Consider the following 17,826-nt stretch of genomic DNA (forward strand, 5'->3'; position numbering starts at 1 on the left):
TATAGAGTTTTGCCTTGGGGAAAATCAATGCTCAAAGGCACTTGTTCAGTAGGTTCCGCGGCTAACTCCCGGATAGTAGGATCATCCATTGGATTTATATTACCTAAATATGATTCTTCTTCTGGATCTGTTTGTTGCCTCCTTCTTTCCTGAAGTGTCTGTGCATGGAGTATCCTAGCTTTTTCTTCAATCTCCTGCTAGTACTCCACTAATGCTCCCGGATTAGACCTGGTCATAAATAAAAAATAAACAAAAATTAGTAACTTTGGTGAAGTCCCCGGCAATGACGCCAATTTGACAACTATCATTTTCGATGTCAAAATAATTCCTTTTTCTCAATTAATCAATAAGGAAATACGCGTAGAGAAGTAGGGTCGAATCCACAGGGACTTGGAAATTTATAAACTTTTGTTCGGTTTGTTTTACACCAGGCGTGAAAGTAATAAAAGGGGGGTTTGGCAATGAGATATTTAAATAATAAAATCAATTAAATAAATAAAAGTAATTTAAATAAAAATAAGAGAATAGAGATTGTGAATAAATACGGTAAAATATTCTCAAGCCTTACTTTGACTTAATTTCCTTATGTCATCGAATAAGATTTTCTCTTCGGGATTCACGTCGGTTACTTTGTCTACGAGGGCAATCCCCGTGACTCTATCTTGTATACTGAATACCTAAGTCAATCTTTGATTCCAGATTCGGGAATTGATTCTAACAACATCAATTTTCGTAGATCAATTTCCGTTTAAGTTTGTGGCGACCGACTCTGATTGTTGCTTCAATAACCGTCAATTTCGATCTCAAATCCCTCTTGGCGAAGCTATCTCGCCAAATGTGTTCCCAGGAAGTCGAATTGCTTTCTATAAGCTGAATCTTCCTCCCACACGTTTAATCGCAACAACCTCTTGACCAAAGTCAATCTTTGATTTTAAAAATTGTTTTGATTTTAAAAAATAAGCTCAGAGATTGAGAGAGATATTCTGAAGATATTAAGGGTCATTTTAATTCTCCCGTTAGAATTGAGTCATCGCGTCAGCTCTCGACTTATGAAAAATTTAGCTAAGCATGACAAAAGTCATACTTAGCATTTTGAAAACAAAGCTTGAAAAATAAAAGAAAAATGAAAAGAACTTGAAAAGTAAAAAGAGAAAGTTTTTATAAAAACTAGAGAGAAAGAAGATTGTAATCCGAATGATGAGTTTAGGCTTACCCCAAGTGGATATTTATAGCCTCTCAAAGCCTAAGGATAAACAAGAAAATAAAATAAAATAATCCTAAGATAATTGTTTTTTCAAATTTAAATTCAAACTTAAATCTAGTCTCCTAATACAACTCTGCTCGTCCATCTTCCAAAAGGAGTACGGAGGAAGTCTTTTAGAAACCGTCGCTGACTGGACCTTCTAGAAACTGCCACGTCAGACCGTTTCGTGCCCATGTCTCCAACCGTGACCAAATAATAAAAAAAATACAGGATGTGCCCGTTTTGTCCCTAATTCTGGAAAGTAAGTACCTACACGAAAACAAGCATAACACGACCAATTTAGCAACAATAATTCTACAAAATTGAAGAAATAACGAGCAAATATTAACCATTTTGAACACTCATCAATTAATAAATGTTTTCACTTGTAGTCTTATTTGATAGGAATTATAAACTTTTGGAAACCTCACTTTTTGTATTGATACTGACCTTACAGTGTCAATATCCTTTTTGCAGTGTCGATACCCTTCCTAAGGTATCGATACCCCTACAACTATTTCATCCATTTTAACCCAACTTTAACATCTTCTATAGCACTTATTCTAATGTTTTACACTTATTCAATCCCATTTATGGTCATACTATGGGTCTAGGTCTCTCGGACAACGTTTTGACCAAAACAGACTAAAAGTATCGATATTAGCCCAAGAGTATGGATACTCCTAAAAATGTTTCGATATTTTATATAAATACTGATACTTTTAAACATTTTTTCTGCCTAGTTTCAAAACTTTTTGGGAGTTTTGAAACTATGACTCAAAGTTTCGATACTATAACCCAAAGTTTCAATACTCTTGAAAGAGTTCGATACTCTTGCCTAGAAATTGACGAATTTGCCTAAAACAAAGAACAAGTATGGATACTATCCCTATAGTATCAATACTCTACCTGTAAAAGTCATAAAACAAGTACTACAAACTCTATTTTTCAATCCTAAAGACCTTAGTGAGGTCCCCAAACATGCTTAAAGTTTTATTTGATTAACAAAGGTTATAATAGATGCTTATTAACATGCTTATAACATCAAATGAACAATCTACCATGAAAATTGCTAAACGTGCTTTAAACTTAACTTTGTAACACATCTTAACTTCCCATGATCTACACTTGGTATGAGAAAGCTATAAGTGTGTTACCTTACTACCTTGGCTGCTAAAACACCTCTTGAAACAACTAGGATTCACCTACCTTCAAGAAAAACCTATTTTGAAAACTAATTCTAAAACTTACAAAATGGAGCTTAAAACAAAGCTTGGAGAATTAAGAGAAACATTCTTACCTTGGCTAGAACAAACTAAGCTTGAATCCTTAAAACTTTGCACTTAAGAAAGGAAGAAGAAAAGAGAAAATGATGAAGAATAAGAAGAGATTAGTGTTTGGTGAGAAAATGGTGGGGTGGTTCACATAAACATGATATAAAAACAGGAGGATTTTCAGCTTTAAAACAATAAAAAAATTGCACTATTAACCCCTCTACTTTCTCTTACATAAAACACTAATCACTTATCACCCAATCTTTTGGACCCAACACAAGCTCACTAACACTAAACTTGGTTCAACTAATTTATAAAGTCTTTTGGGATCAACTTTGGGTCTCAGATTGACTCGAACTACTAACCCAAGATTCGGGTGTTACACCACCTAATCAATGATTTTAATGTTAGACTGTATCATTTGGAACTATCAAGGGGATGCTAGTCCCACTTATCGACGTTATTTTCGTCAATTAATTTAGGAGCACCATCCCGCTGTTGTGGCGTTAATGGAGACTCGTATCGGTGGTACAAGAGTGGATCAAGTGATTGCTAAGTTGGAATTTCCAAATTCATTTCGGGTTGAAGTTCAAGGGTTCAATGGTGGTATTTGGCTTCTCTGGTGGAACGAGCCCTCATCTTAATTACAGGAAGCATATTTGATCTTATTTACATAATCAAAATCTTGGTTAGCACTCTCCCTGGATTCTTGGGGATTTTAACGCTATTATCAATTGCGATGAGAGGAAATGAGGAGCTTTGGGTAGTTCATGTGTGAGTAGGGACTTGCTGATCTGGTTGATAACTGTGCTCTTTTGGATATTGGATTTTAGGGTCCTCCGTTTACTTGGTCTCGGGGTACTCTCCTTCAGAGATTGGATCGTTGTTTTGTTAATTCCAGTTGGTTGTCTACCTTCATTGATTCAACGAACTTCCATCTTGGTCGCCTTGGCTCGGACCACCACCCTTTATTGCTTTGTGTTGAAAGCATGCACTTTCGATGCAAAATAATGGAATTGTCAACAAAATTAGGCACCGAAAAAATTAGGTGTATAATTTGTTGAAATTATTGTAAAGGGATAATCATTTTTAGTCATTGTAATTTAGGGTTATTTACAAATTAGTCCTTAAGCTTCAACTATAAATACCCTAGCTCATTTATCTTCAAAACCATCCCAAAGCATTCTAGCTTTCTTCTAATACTAGAGAGAATTTAGAGAGTTTCTTGAGAGTTGTTTTCTCCTTTTTATCAAGAGATAATTATCATTGTTTTCTCCTTGGTATATCGAGAGAAGTTGTAATTCCTATTTTCTCATAGTAAAATTCTTCTACCGTTGCCTGTGGTTTTTACCCTATATTATTTAGGAGTTTTCCACATAAAATTTGTGTCATCTTTTATCTTCATTTTTATTTTCTCAAATTATTAGTTGCGATTTTGCTCTATCCGATAACCGTATTCCGCAACAATTGGTATCAGAGCCAGATTAGAGTGTGTAATATCTGCTTATTGTCTTTGTGGTTGCCACCAAGAGTAGATCCTCCAACATAAGAAAATAAGAAGTTATTATCCATTCTTCGAAGGTTCCAAAGAACTATTCACGATAGTGAAATAGTGGGAGCTATCCGTAAAAGAAACTATGGCAACGAAATTTGATATTGAAAAATTCAATAGGAGAAATTTCTCATTGTGGAAATTGAAGATAAATGCCATCCTGAGGAAAGATGGTTGTCTAGCAGCTATCAGTAAAAGGCCGGTGGATTTCACAGATGACAACAAATGGATCGAAATGGACGGGAATGCTATGGTAAACTTTCATCTAGCATTAGCAGATGAAGTATTGTCAAGCATGAGGAGAAGAATACATCTAAGAAGATATGGGATCATCTCACCAAACTGTACGAGACCACATCGCTGCACAATAAAATTTTCCTTAAGAGGAAATTGTACACTCTCCGTTTGCCAGAATCTACTTCAGTGACGGAGCACTTAAACACACTGAACACTTTATTTTCTCAGCTTACATCTTTAAGATGTACAATAGGAGAACAAGAACGTGTTGAACTTCTACTTCAAAGTCTACCGGATTCGTATGATCAACTCATCATCAACTTGACAAACAGTAATGTCACCAGTCTAGTCTTCGATGACGTTACAGCTGCTGTTCTACAAGAAGAAAATCGGCACAAGAACAAGGAAGACAGACAAGTAAATCTACAACAAGCAGAAGCATTGACAACGATGAGAGGGAGGTCAACAAAACATGGCCAAAGCAACAGTCACAAACAAGGTAGATCGAAGTCGAGGAGCAAGAAGAATTTAAAGTGCTACAACTGTGGAAAGAATTGTCACTTGAAGAAGGATTGTTGGAGTCTAAATAAAAACTCCAATCCACAAGGCAATACCGCAAACACTTCAGATGATGGAGATGCTCTATGCTGTGAAGCGTCAACCACCGTGGAAGGCAGAAAAAGATTTGCAGATATATGGCTCATTGATTCAGGAGAAACATATCACATGACCTTAAAAAGAGAATGGTTCCATCATTATGAACCTATCTCAGGAGGATCTGTGTATAGTTGCAATGATCATGCCTTAGATATCGTTGGCGTTAGAACCATCAAATTGAATATGTATGATGGAACAATTAAAGTTGTTTGAGATATGCGGCACGTGAAAGGCATGAAGAAAAATTTATTATCCTACGGATTGTTGGATAATAATGCAAGCAAGATTGAAACACAGAAAGGAATCATGAAGGTGTTCTGTGGAGCGCTTGTGGTGTTGAAAGGCGAAAAGATAGTAGCAAACTTGTACATGCTGAAGGGAGAAACTTTGCTAGAAGCAGAAGCCTCTGTTGCCTCATGTAGTTCAGATTCTACAATGCTATAGCATCAGAAACTTGGACACATGTCAGAACAAGGAATGAAAGTCCTTGTGGAGAAAAAGCTACTTCCAGGCTTAACGAAGGTATCACTTACTTTGTATGAGCATTGCATAACAAGTAAGCAACACCGGTTGAAATTCAAAACATCAAATTCTAGAGGCAAAAGTGTTCTAGAATTGGTTCACTCTGACGTATGGAAAGCACCAGTTACATCCCTAGGCGGAGCAAAATACTTTTTCTCATTTATTGATGACTACTCAAGGAGATGTTAGGTGTACCATATTAAGAAGAAGTCAGATGTGTTTTTAACTTTCAAAAACTTCAAGGCAGGTGGAACTTGATTCTGGAAATAAGATCAAGTGTTTCAGAACAGATAATGGAGGAGAATACACAAGCGAAGAATTTGATGACTTTTGTAGGAAAGAAGGCATCAAAAGACAGTTCATAGTGGCGAACATTCCTCACCAAAATGGAGTGGCAGAGCGAATGAACAGAACCTTGTTAGAAAGAACAAGAGCAATGTTAAGGGATGCAGGCCTAGAAAAATCATTTTGGGTAGAAGCAGTCAATACTGCCTGTTATTTGGTGAATCGAGCTTCATCAACTACAATAGAGCTGAAGACACCAATGGAGATGTGGACTGGTAAACCAGCTGATTATTCAAACCTCCATGTATTTTGAAGTATTGTATACGTGATGTACAACTCCCAAGAAATTTCAAAGTTGGATCCAAAATCCAGAAAATGCAAATTCTTGGGGTATGTTGATGAAGTAAAGGGGTATCGTTTGTGGGATCCCACTGCCTACAAAGTGATCATTAGCAGGGATGTTGTCTTTGTAGAAGATAAACTACAAAGAAAAGAAGCCGATGATAGCGCTGAAAAGTCAGAGACTACTCAGATACATGTGGAAAACAAGGAGATTCTTCTAAAGCAGAACCATCACATGATGAATAAGAACCAAAGAGTTCTGAAGCTCCAACAACTTGTCAATCAGATCGTGTGAGAAGAGTCCCAATTGGCACTCAGATTATATTATAGAAGGTAATATTGCATACTGCCTTTTAACAGAGGACAGTGAGTCATCAACATACCATGAGGCAATAAACAGCTCAGATGCTTCACTGTGGATGATGGCGATGCAAAGAAATTGAAGCCCTTTATAAAAATAATACATGGGACATTGTGCCACTACCACAAGAAAGGAAGCCAATTGGTAACAAATTGGTCTTCAAAATCAAGCGAAATGGTGACGATCAAGTTGAGAGGTATCGTGCAAGACTAGTGGTCAAAGGATATGCTCAAAAAGAAGGTATTGATTTCAATGAAATATTTCTCCTGTGGTTCGACTAACACAGTTCGAGTAGTTTTGGCAATGTGCTACATTGAACTTACATCTAGAGCAACTAGATGTTAAAACAGCTTTTCTTCATGGAAATCTTGAAGAAGAGATTTACATGCTCCAGCCTGAAGGTTTTGAAGAAAAAGAAAAGAAGAACTTGGTTTGCATGTTGAACAAATCTCTGTACGGTCTAAAGCAGACGCAGAGGTGTTGGTATAAGAGATTTGATTCCTTCATTATGTGCCTTGGATACAACAGACTTAACACAAACCCTTGTGCTTATTTCAAGAGGTCTGGTGATAATGATTTTGTTATTGTTGTTGTATGTGGATGACATGTTGGTTGAAGGACCCAACAAAGATCATATTGAAGAATTGAAGGCACAACTGGCTAGGGAATTTGAAATGAAGGACTTGGGATCATCAAACAAGATTTTAGGGATGCAAATTCACCGAGACAGAAGTAATAGAAGATTTGGCTTTTATAAAAATTACTTGAAAAAGATCTTGTCACGATTCAACATGCAAGATTGTAAGCCAATTTCTACCCCTCTTCCTATAACTTCAAATTATCCTCCAGTATGAGTCCTAGCAGTGAAGAAGATAGGATGGAGATGTCTCGAGTACCGTATGCATCAGCAGTGGGAAGTTTAATATTCGCTATGATATGCACAAGACCAGAGATTGCACAAGCAGTGGGAGTGGTTAGTCGGTACATGGCGAATCCAGGCAAAGAGCATTGGAATACAGTAAAGAGGATCCTGAGATACATCAAAGGGACCTCAAATATTGCATTATGTTACGAAGGATCAAACTTACTAATCAATGGGTATGTAGATTCTGACTATGCAGGGGATTGGATAAAAACAAATCTACTACAGGATATGTGTTCAAAGTTGCTGGTGAGTTGTAAGTTGGGTTTCAAAATTGCAGTCAGTTGTGGCTACATCCACAACAGAAGCAGAATATGTAGCAGCTACACAAGCCAGTAAAAAGCAATTTAGTGAAGATGCTATTGGAGGAGCTTGGGCACAATCGAGAGTATGTCTCTCTATTTTGTGACAGTCAAAGTTCCTTGCATCTAGCAAGAAATCCAGCATTTCATTCAAGACAAAGCACATACGAGTTTCAGTACATTTCATTCGTGAAAAGGTGGAAGAAGGGACGGTAGATATACAGAAGATCCATACCGAATACAACATAGCAGATTTCATGACGAAGGTGATCAATGCTGATAAATTTACCTGGTGTCGATCCTCTTGTGGTCTGTCAGAAACTAAGCAACATGAAGGTACAAGGTAGAAAGAATGGTTTGAAGATATGATTGTTCCAATCAAATCTTCAAGTGGGATATGTTGAAAGCATGCACTTTCGGTGCAAAAAGAATGGAATTGTCAACAAAGTTGCACCGAAAAATTATTGTATATTTGTTGAAATTATTGTAAAGGGATAATCATTTTAGTCATTGTAATTTAGGGTATTACAAATTAGTCTTAAGCTTCAACTATAAATACCCTAGCTCATTTAGCTTCAAAACCATCTCAAAACATCTAGCTTTCTTCCAATACTAAAGAGAATTTTAGAGAGTTTCTTGAGAGTTGTTTTCTCCTTTTTATCAAGAGAGAATTATCATTTTTTCTCCTTGGTCGATCGAGAGAAGTTGTAATTCCTATTTTCTTATAGTGAAATTCTTCTACCGTTGCCCGTGGGTTTTTACCCTATATTATTTAGGGGTTTTCCACGTAAAATTTGTGTCATCTTTTATCTTTATTTTTATTTTCTCAAATTATCAGTTGCGATTTTGCTCTATCCGATAGCCGTCTTCCGCAACACTTTGTACCTCTATTGCTCCTAGACGTATTGAGAATTTATCTTTTCATTTTTTATTTGCCTGGCAGCAGCATGAGGAATTCAAATCTTTGTTGAATGAACAGTGGCATAGCGAAAGAGACCTAGTTTCAAATTTGACCAACCTTCATTCCAAACTAGCCGATTGGAATGTTTATAATTTTGAACTTATTGGAGAACGAAAGAAAAGATTACTTCTCAGGCTTCGGGAGATAGATTGAGCTCTTATTAATCGTTTGACGGAATACCTCTTGGAGTTAGAAAGGAGCTTAAGCGTGATTTAGAACAGGTTCTTGCAAAGGAGGATAGTCTTTGGAGGCAAAAATCTCGCTCAAATTGGTTGCTAAATGGATATCGAAACCCAAATTCTATCATACCTTTGCGAAAATCCAACGTCGAAGCAATACTTTTTCGATGCTAAAAAATCTAGATGGTACCTGGTGTTCTGATCAAGTGGAATTGGGTAATATGGCGGTTGAATTTTCCAAGAAACTTTTTACCAGTGATGGAAAATTTGTTTATACCTACAATATTCGAGCTCGGATTCCGATCATTTCTGATACCTCTGTTGCCATGCTTTTGAATCCTGCTTCAGATGAGGTGATTCGTCAAACTGTTTTCGGCATGGATCCATCTAAATCTCTTGGCATTGATGGTTTTCACTCCTTTTTCTACCAAAAAAATTGGGAGGTGGTGAGTCCTCACGTTTGCCAATTTGTTCACAGTTGTTTTGCTTCCCAATCAGTGCCAACCGAGATAAACGAAACTGTTCTTGCGCTTATTCCGAAGATCAGCACTCCTGCGTATATCTCTCAATTTAGGCCGATAAGCCTTTGTAAAATAAGATTAATGACCAATGAAGAGCGTGTTCGATTTAATATGTCAAATAATTCGGAGTGTGTCTTATGTGCTTCGTCGGAATCAATCTCTCATATTTTCCGAGTGTGTGTTAATGCTGTCACCACTTGGTCAGCTCTAGTTAAACCTGAGAGAATGGCTGAATTTATGACAATGGATTTGACCGAATGGAACAGCACCAATCTGTCGAATTCATCCTATTTTCCAATTGGGTAAAGTATAGTAATGGTCACTGAACTTTTTTAAAGCTTTCATTTAGGTTCCTCAACTTTTAAAACTTGTAATATAATCCTCTAATATTTAGTCCGTTTGCAATATGGTACCCGACATAACTGTTGGGGATCATATTGCAAACGGACTAAATATTAGGGGACTGTATTGTAAGTTTTAAAAGTTTGGGGATCTAAGTGAAAGATTTAGAAAAGTTCAGTGACCATTACTATACTTTACCCTAATAATAAAAACAAAAGGAAACTCTCGGTTCATGCTCCTTTCGACGAGTAATTTTTTTCCTTTTTCTTTCTATTTGTTTTTGGTTAGATTCAGATCATCGTTGCCTTCATCTTCTCAACAACACTATTCCTCCATCTTCTTCTTTGATCTTAATTGTAGTTTTTCCCTTTATTCTCTTCTTTAATCTCAATCCCCTCTTTTTTTCATTTTGTTGCAGAACAAAACATAATTAATCCCATCTTGCTCGTGCACCCAAATCTCTCTTGCTTTCACTTCTCGTTCATTATCGAGCTCTATCTGTTTACAACCCTTCTTTCTAGTTAGTTCTTCTGTAATCGTTTCTAATGCACGTTTTTTGTGAAGATGTGTACGTAAAATTTGCTTGCTTGTGTTTTTGACATGCAGTGAGAAGGATACGTGTACGGGGTTATTGAGTTGAAATTAGAAAACAAAGAGAAGGGTGGGAATCCAAGGAGGAAAAAAGAGAAAGAGAGATGGCGAATCAGGTCGTCAAAGTGAAGAGAGAAGCGATCGCGGCATGCATGACTTGCCCTCTTTGCAATAAGCTTCTTAGGGATGACACCACCATATCTGAATGTCTTCATACATGTGAGTCTATCTCCTTCTCTTCTTTCAGATTTCAAATTTTGTTCTTTTTTAAGCTTATTTGTTCTTGATTCTTCGATTTTTCTATTTTTTTCTTCATTCATTTGCATTCTGTTTTTTCTTCTGATCTGGGTAATTGGATGATGGGGTTTTCGAAGGCCTTAGGGCGATGTTCGGTTTTTTATGCAGAGCATTGGGGTATTTACAAGAGCTTAATTCTGGCTTGGGAGCTGGCAATTTCTAATGTAATTGTTGAATCCGATTGCAAGGAGGCGGTGACACTATTACAACAAGGTGTCGATATGGAACGGATCTCTCATATCGTTCCCCACCTGATTGAGCTTATGGGTCGTGACTGGAGAGTTCGAGCAGTTCATACTCTGCGTGAAGGTAATGCCGTTGCTGATGCCATGGCGGGGGTTGCTTGGGACCAGCCGTGTAGCATGGTTCGTCATGCTTAGCCCCCTTGGGTATTTTGCCTCTGCTGGAAATCGAGTTGCAGTCGATGAACACTGCCTAGTCTATGCTGTTTTCCCTGTGTATTCAAAAAAATAATATACATAAATTCAATTTAAACTCGATCTCATTCAATTAAGCTGAATTATATCAATTTAATGGATAGTAGCCAAACATCTAACTAAACTCCTAAGAACAATTTTATTAACTTTTTAGTTAAAATAAATTATATCAATCTAATCATTAATGAAAAAATAACATAATTTATCACATCATATTAACTTTTTGACCTAGTAGCCAAAGTCTACAATGGTACACTATTTGACCCCAAAGTTTGAGTTTCTGTCCCAGCAAAGGGTCAGCATTGGTGGGTCACTGCATAACACTAAAATTGTATTTCTTTTTTGAAAATTTGAAAAGTTAAAGTACAACAGACCAAGAACTTCCAAATGGACTTTTCATACACAGTTTGCATAATTGTATTATTGACTTTAGTTCAAAAACAAGTTATGAATCACCCTTTTTATAATTTTCTCTTCTAACAAAGCGTGTGGGGGCTTTTCCCTATCAGCCGACACACAAATGTGGCCAGCTTTGAGTTTTATTACGCGTGATCCTCTTTGTTTTGGTATTCATATGTTTTAGTTGGTGCGATTTTAACTGCTTTTGGTTAAATGGTTCAAACTTAGAAGTGCATATTTTTAAAATTGTTACTATAAAATGGTGATTAAAAAAATAAGATCATGGAATAAATAATAATAACATGTTAACTTATATGAAAAGATATATGTTGAGAAAATAAAAATTTTACTAAATTGACGGTAAATATACGAAGATTTTGTAAAAAAAATTAAATTCCGAAATCTTAATTATATGTGTTTTTTGATTTAGGAAACTCTAACAAGACATGATAATGTTATAATGAGACTTGGTGTTCTCTAAAGGTTACCGTATACTTAATTCTTTAGTCATTGATTTATTTTATTCACCAATACAAAGATGAAAATAGTTATTTTATACAAGTGTGAACATTTGATTCGAATAAAAAACAGAATTTTTACTCGGTTCAACCTTAAAATTCAAATCAATTTATAATTTTATAAAATTCAAATAAAAAATTAAATAAAGTTTAAGTTATAAAATATGACTCAAACAACTAAAACAAAGTTAATGGTTAGTGGATTGATTTGCAAGTTCAAATTGAATTCTTTAACGTTTTATGATATATGTATCATATTAAAACTATAGATTGAACCAGTGGAAGAATAACTCACCCTGTGACGAGGCTTTTGGGAAGTTAGGTCATGTGGAAATCAAATGTAACGCCCTAGTCTAGTCTGACTCGAAGAGTGAACGATTAAACGTTACACGTACAACCGAAGTGGCTAACCCAAAAATTTTCTTTCGAAATCGTTTGTAAAACTATCCATAATAACATGAAATAAAAAATCACAAATCAGAGTTTACAAAATACGGGGAGCTCCCAATACGTACAAAATACAATCATTGAGTTTAAATCAAAATAGAGTGATGACTTGAAATAATACAAGGTCCATAATACATGCCCTCTAAAATACTCAACACATACTCTGAAAACGGTTGATTTGGAATGTATCTGCGCGATAGGCTCCTCTCGATCCTCAACTAAACTATGCATGGAAACAAATTCCGAACACTGAGTTCACAAGCTTAGTGACACATTAATAACTATGTAGTACTACATGCATTCATTTCATGGACATGTTGGTGTGTGAAGTCATGGGTATGCACAAGTATAATAACAAGCATGAGGTAGGTCTAGTGGTGTGGTCGGAGTAATTTTCTCCATCTCGGAACACCTAGCCTACCTTGAATATTTGAGGGTCTCAGGGTAAGAACCAATTTTTTCATGCATCGAAAGCTTACATCTCTAGCCAACATGTAGGCTCTCGAGCATTGGGGTGCGATCCAAAATTTTACCTGCATCGGATATGTATACCCGACCATCTTACTATGTCGAGTCTTGAGGCATCTGTGTCAAGCTGGCAACTAAAGTTTCTAACGCACTAGTAGAGCTATAACTAGATATTACACCATGAAGAGCAATCGTTAAACTGCTAAAAGGACTCGAGTGTCCTGACTATTTCCTGAGCATCACACAAGGTCAGTCTTATGTCATCCTAATTTGCTCTGTTTCTATTTGTAATTATAATTTTGGTTATTCTCACTTGTAATCTTATGCATAGGCTTTGATGGCCCCTGATCCCCCTAGTCGAACGCTTAAATCGATATGGGTTATTTGCCCAATTCATGTCGGTTGTAACAGTCGTAACCGGTTTTCGTCCGGGCACGAATTTTTACTTGGCGGGAAAAATAATGTGGATACAAAATAATTAAAAAAATGGTTTGGGAGTCGTCATCGGCCTTTTGGGTCAAGTAGGTCGAATACCTAAAAATTACCTTTTAAAAGTTTTTAAGAAAACATCAGTTAAAAGATAAATTGATCTGCATTTAACCAAAAATTTGTTCTTTTAGAAATAAAAAGGGATTCGTGGTCGGTTATGTTTAGGAAAGTATTAGCACCCCTACAACGCCCAAAATTGGTACTTATAAATTTAAATTGTCTCTATTATTGGAAATTTAAAAGTTTAAAAATATATTAATCCATAATTCTGTTTAAGTTTATTAATATAATTTTAAGATAATATATATATATATATATATATATATATATATATATATTAAACATATATTTTTATTTAGAAATATCAGAAAAGGGCTTCTAGGTGCTTTAAGACAGCTCCTTTCTTAATATTGAAAAAATAATAAATTTTAATAGAAAATAATATAAAAACAGATTTATATTAAAATATTTATTTTTTTATTTAAAAATATCAAACAATGGACATTTAGTTGCTTTAAGACTGTTCTTTCTAATATTGATAAATATATATTAAATATGATTGAAATGATTTAAAAATAATGTATTAAATTTATAAATAGGATTTTCATAAAAATAATATATTTATATAATATTTATAGACTTAGATAAATATTATTATATATATATGTTGACATTAAATAATAATAGTAATACTAATGATAAATATATAATCATAAATATGAAAGTAAATATGATTAATAAAATTAAAATAGTATTAAAATGTAAAAAGTAATAAAGCTTGTAAAATAAATGAAAATATTAATCTTAGGGACTAAATTATAATCTAATAAAATTAAATACGTAATTTATAATTAATTATTTAAAATACAGGGATTAGATATGCTATTTTACCAATTTATTAATTTAGGGACTAAAATAAAACTATATAAAACACAGTTATTAAATGTAAAATATTAAAATTTACAGACCTAATTCGAATTATTAAAAATATAGGTATTAATAGTGTAGTTTGACCTAATTAATTATTGGGGATCAAAAAAAGTAATTAAAATTACCAGGGACTAAATAAAGTATTTATCCTAAAATATATATAACTACTGAAAAGGACTAAATTATAAAGTAAATATAATTTACTAAATTGAAATGTTTAAAAGTCAATTTCAATGACTAAATTGCAAAGTGTACAGACGTGAAGCACTACGGATGGGGTTTACCCCTATGAGAAATTACAGAAACACCCTCACCAAAACGGCATCGGTGAGGGTATATATACCCTTTAAACCGGCCCAAAGGGCCATTATTTTCTCATTTTTCTTTCTGGTTCTCTCAACCTCTCGTTTTTCTCTATATTTCCCTCATTTGAGGGAATTCCGGCAGTCGCCGGCAGCCACACGCCGCCGCAAGCTCCATCGTCGACCACCACCACCGGTGGCCGGAAAATCCCAAATTTACCTAAAATATAGATCGAAATACCCTAAGGCCGATTCCAGTCTTTACTTTCCCTAAAAACCTTCGAAATTACCTAGATCTATGGAAATACGTTAGGTATTTCGGTTTCTTTGATGGCTCGTTAGGCTCCGATAGATGTGGTAAGCCTTATTTTCTCTCTTCTTTACTATTATTTGTTGGTATGGTTGCTGTTTGGATCTCCTTTGCTTGTTGTCCTTTCCTCTTTTGGTTGTTCTTGCTCGTTTATTCTCTTTTGTTGTTCGTTTCTCTCTCTGTCGCTCTCCGTTGCTGTCTTTTACAGGTTTGGTGGCTTTAGCCACCATGGTAATGGCCTCGAACCAGTCCAAAAGGGCTCTTTGGTGAGTCACCAGACTATGATGGTGACTCACCATAGAGTTGTAGCGTGGAGGGGCAGATGGATCTTCTGGAGCGTTCTGTTGAAGCGGTGGCAGCAGCTTTCTGAGGCGGCGGTGGTGGCAGCAAGGGAAGCGGTGACGTGGCCCTAGGGTGATGATACCCTAGGTTTCCTCTGGAGGCTTCTGGATCGTTGAATCTTATCAGATCCAACGGTGGATGATTACTGGCGGCTGGAGCAGAGATTAAACCCTAATTAATTTAGGGTTTCCATTGGGCTAGCTCAGTTGGGCCAGAATTGGGCTCCGGGTGTTGGGTCTGGAATATTGGGTATTGTTGTAATTGGGCTCCGGGTATTGGGCCTGTAATATGTAATAATATATTATTAATAAAATATAATAATAGTAATAATTATAACAATTATAATAATTATAATAATAAAATAGGCAAAAATTTAATGTCTACAGCTGCCCCTCTTTGTGCATTCTTGTGTTAACAAGAATAGGGCAAAGACAAAAAGACAATAAATTTTTGTTCAGTTGACTTCTCTTAATTAAGATGGCAATGTTAAACAAGATATTCTCATTATGAACTCTTCCACTGGGGATGACAATTCATCTCATTCTGTGATGTAATCTAGCAAAAAGTTTGAACAAGTTCTTCTAATTATGAACTTCTTCTTCGTCAGATGAGTTTTTTTCATTATGAACTTCTTCTGGAAATGCTGATTCTTGAAGGATGTGTCATTGATTCAACTTTATATGTGATAAATTAAGACAAGGTTGAACAAATTCTTCTCATTATGAATTTCTTCTCCTTCTTCAGATGAGTTCTTCTCATTATGAACACTTCTGGAAATGTTGATGTTGATCTATCTCCTTCTGTGATAAAGTCAAACAAAAGGTTGAACAAGCTCTTCTCATTATGAACTTCTTCTTCCTTCTTCAGATGAGTTCTTCTCATTATGAACTTTCTCTGGAAAATTGATGCTGATCTATCTCCTTCTGTGAAAGAGTCATGCAAAAGGTTGAACAAGCTCTTCTCATTATGAACTTCTTCTTCCTTCTTCAAATGAGTTCTTCTCATTATGAACTTTCTCTGGAAAAATTAATGATGATCTATCTCCTTCTGTGATAGAATCATGAAAAAGATTGAACAAGTTCTTCTCATTATGAACTTCTTCTTCATTCTTTAGATGAGTTCTTCTTATTATGAACTCTACCTGGAAATGTTGATCCATCGAGTGATGAATTCAAGCAAAGATTGAACAAGTTCTTCTCATTATGAACTTCTTCTTCCTTCTTCAGATGAGTTCTTCTCATTATGAACTCTTCTGGAAATGCTGATCCATCGAATGATGAATTCAAGCAAAAAGTTGAACAAGTTCTTCTCATTATGAACTTCTTCTTCCTTCTTCAGATGAGTTCTCATTATGAACTCTACCTAGAAATGTTTTAAGAAAAAACATCTGCACTGTAGGGCTTACAGCTGACCCGAAGGTTTTGAAAACATCAAAAGCTCCCCAAGACTTTTTGGAAACATCATGCACTGTAGGACTTACAGATGACCCTAAGGCTTTGAAAACATCAAAAAGTTCCCGGAGGCTTTTTGGAAACATCATGCATTGTAGGACTTACAGATGACCCTAAGGCTTTGAAAACATCAAAAGTTCCCGAAGGCTTTTTGAAAACACATGCATTGTAGGACTTACAGATGTGAGAATAGTTTACTAAGTAAAAACTATGAAAATCGTCTTCTTACTATTCAACAATTTCATTTTTAGAAAAGATTGAATGAGAAACTATGAAACCGTTTTCTCATTATTTTTCAAATAACATTTGATTGGGTAACATGCCCAATCTCAAGATAATGCTCACTCTTGCGGATTACGTTCATCTATTCTTCAGATGTTTGCATGATTCCTGTATTTACGGTTTTGAATACCTTCTTCTTGTAAGGTATTTTTTTTACCCTGAATCTTCTTGTTCTTCCGAAGATCTGTAAAACTTCATGTTTGAATGCACTCAGATGTATCAATGTAATGCATTATCTATTGTGTAAATGATATTCTTATGAATGTATGAATGTTGATGCAATCTTCATTTCACTTCAAAGTGGTGAACTTGGTCTTCCTTCACTTCACCATTTATTGCCAGGATTACCTCTGGAGTGTAGCAACTTATGCTATCAAGCTTTCATTTCTGCAGAATCATCTGATCAATCTGTATCTTGGTGTCTTCTTTGCATCATTTAAGTCTCAGAAGAAATGTTTTATTTGTGGAACTCTTGCTGTAGTCATAACTATGACTTTGATGCCCATTTTGTCTTGGATAAACAGCTTTCTTTGTTGGGACTTGTGTAGAAATCAATAAAGCTTCATCTTTGAAAAGAGAATCTATCATCTTTAAAAAGAGATCTATCATCTTTGAAGAGAGAATCTATCATCTTTGAAAACAGAATCTATCTTTGAAGAGAATCTATCATCTTTGAAGAATGGTAGATATGTTTGACTCAGTAGGGATTAATTAGGAGAGTAGAGTTGTTCTAATTTGACTCTTTGAAACACATCACAAGGAAGATTATTCTAATTCCTTTCATGTCTCCACATATAATCAGATCTCGAATAAGGCAACTTGGACCGTATCATGTCGAGATGCTTAACAATAACTTGTCGTCA

General features: G+C 35.4%; 1 long non-coding RNA gene across 1 annotated transcript; it reads left to right on the top strand.

The window, feature by feature from the left end:
- The first annotated feature begins 9,907 nt into the window (after positions 1–9,907).
- Positions 9,908–10,377, top strand: LOC120166860. The gene is made up of 2 exons (XR_005519972.1): positions 9,908–10,220; positions 10,307–10,377. It is a non-coding gene; the product is annotated as an uncharacterized LOC120166860 (long non-coding RNA).
- The last annotated feature ends 7,449 nt before the right edge of the window (positions 10,378–17,826 follow it).

This window comes from Hibiscus syriacus, unplaced genomic scaffold (genome assembly GCF_006381635.1).
Source record: "Hibiscus syriacus cultivar Baekdansim isolate YM2019G1 unplaced genomic scaffold, ASM638163v2 tig00111648_pilon, whole genome shotgun sequence".
In the NCBI taxonomy this organism is placed as follows: Eukaryota; Viridiplantae; Streptophyta; class Magnoliopsida; order Malvales; family Malvaceae; genus Hibiscus; species Hibiscus syriacus.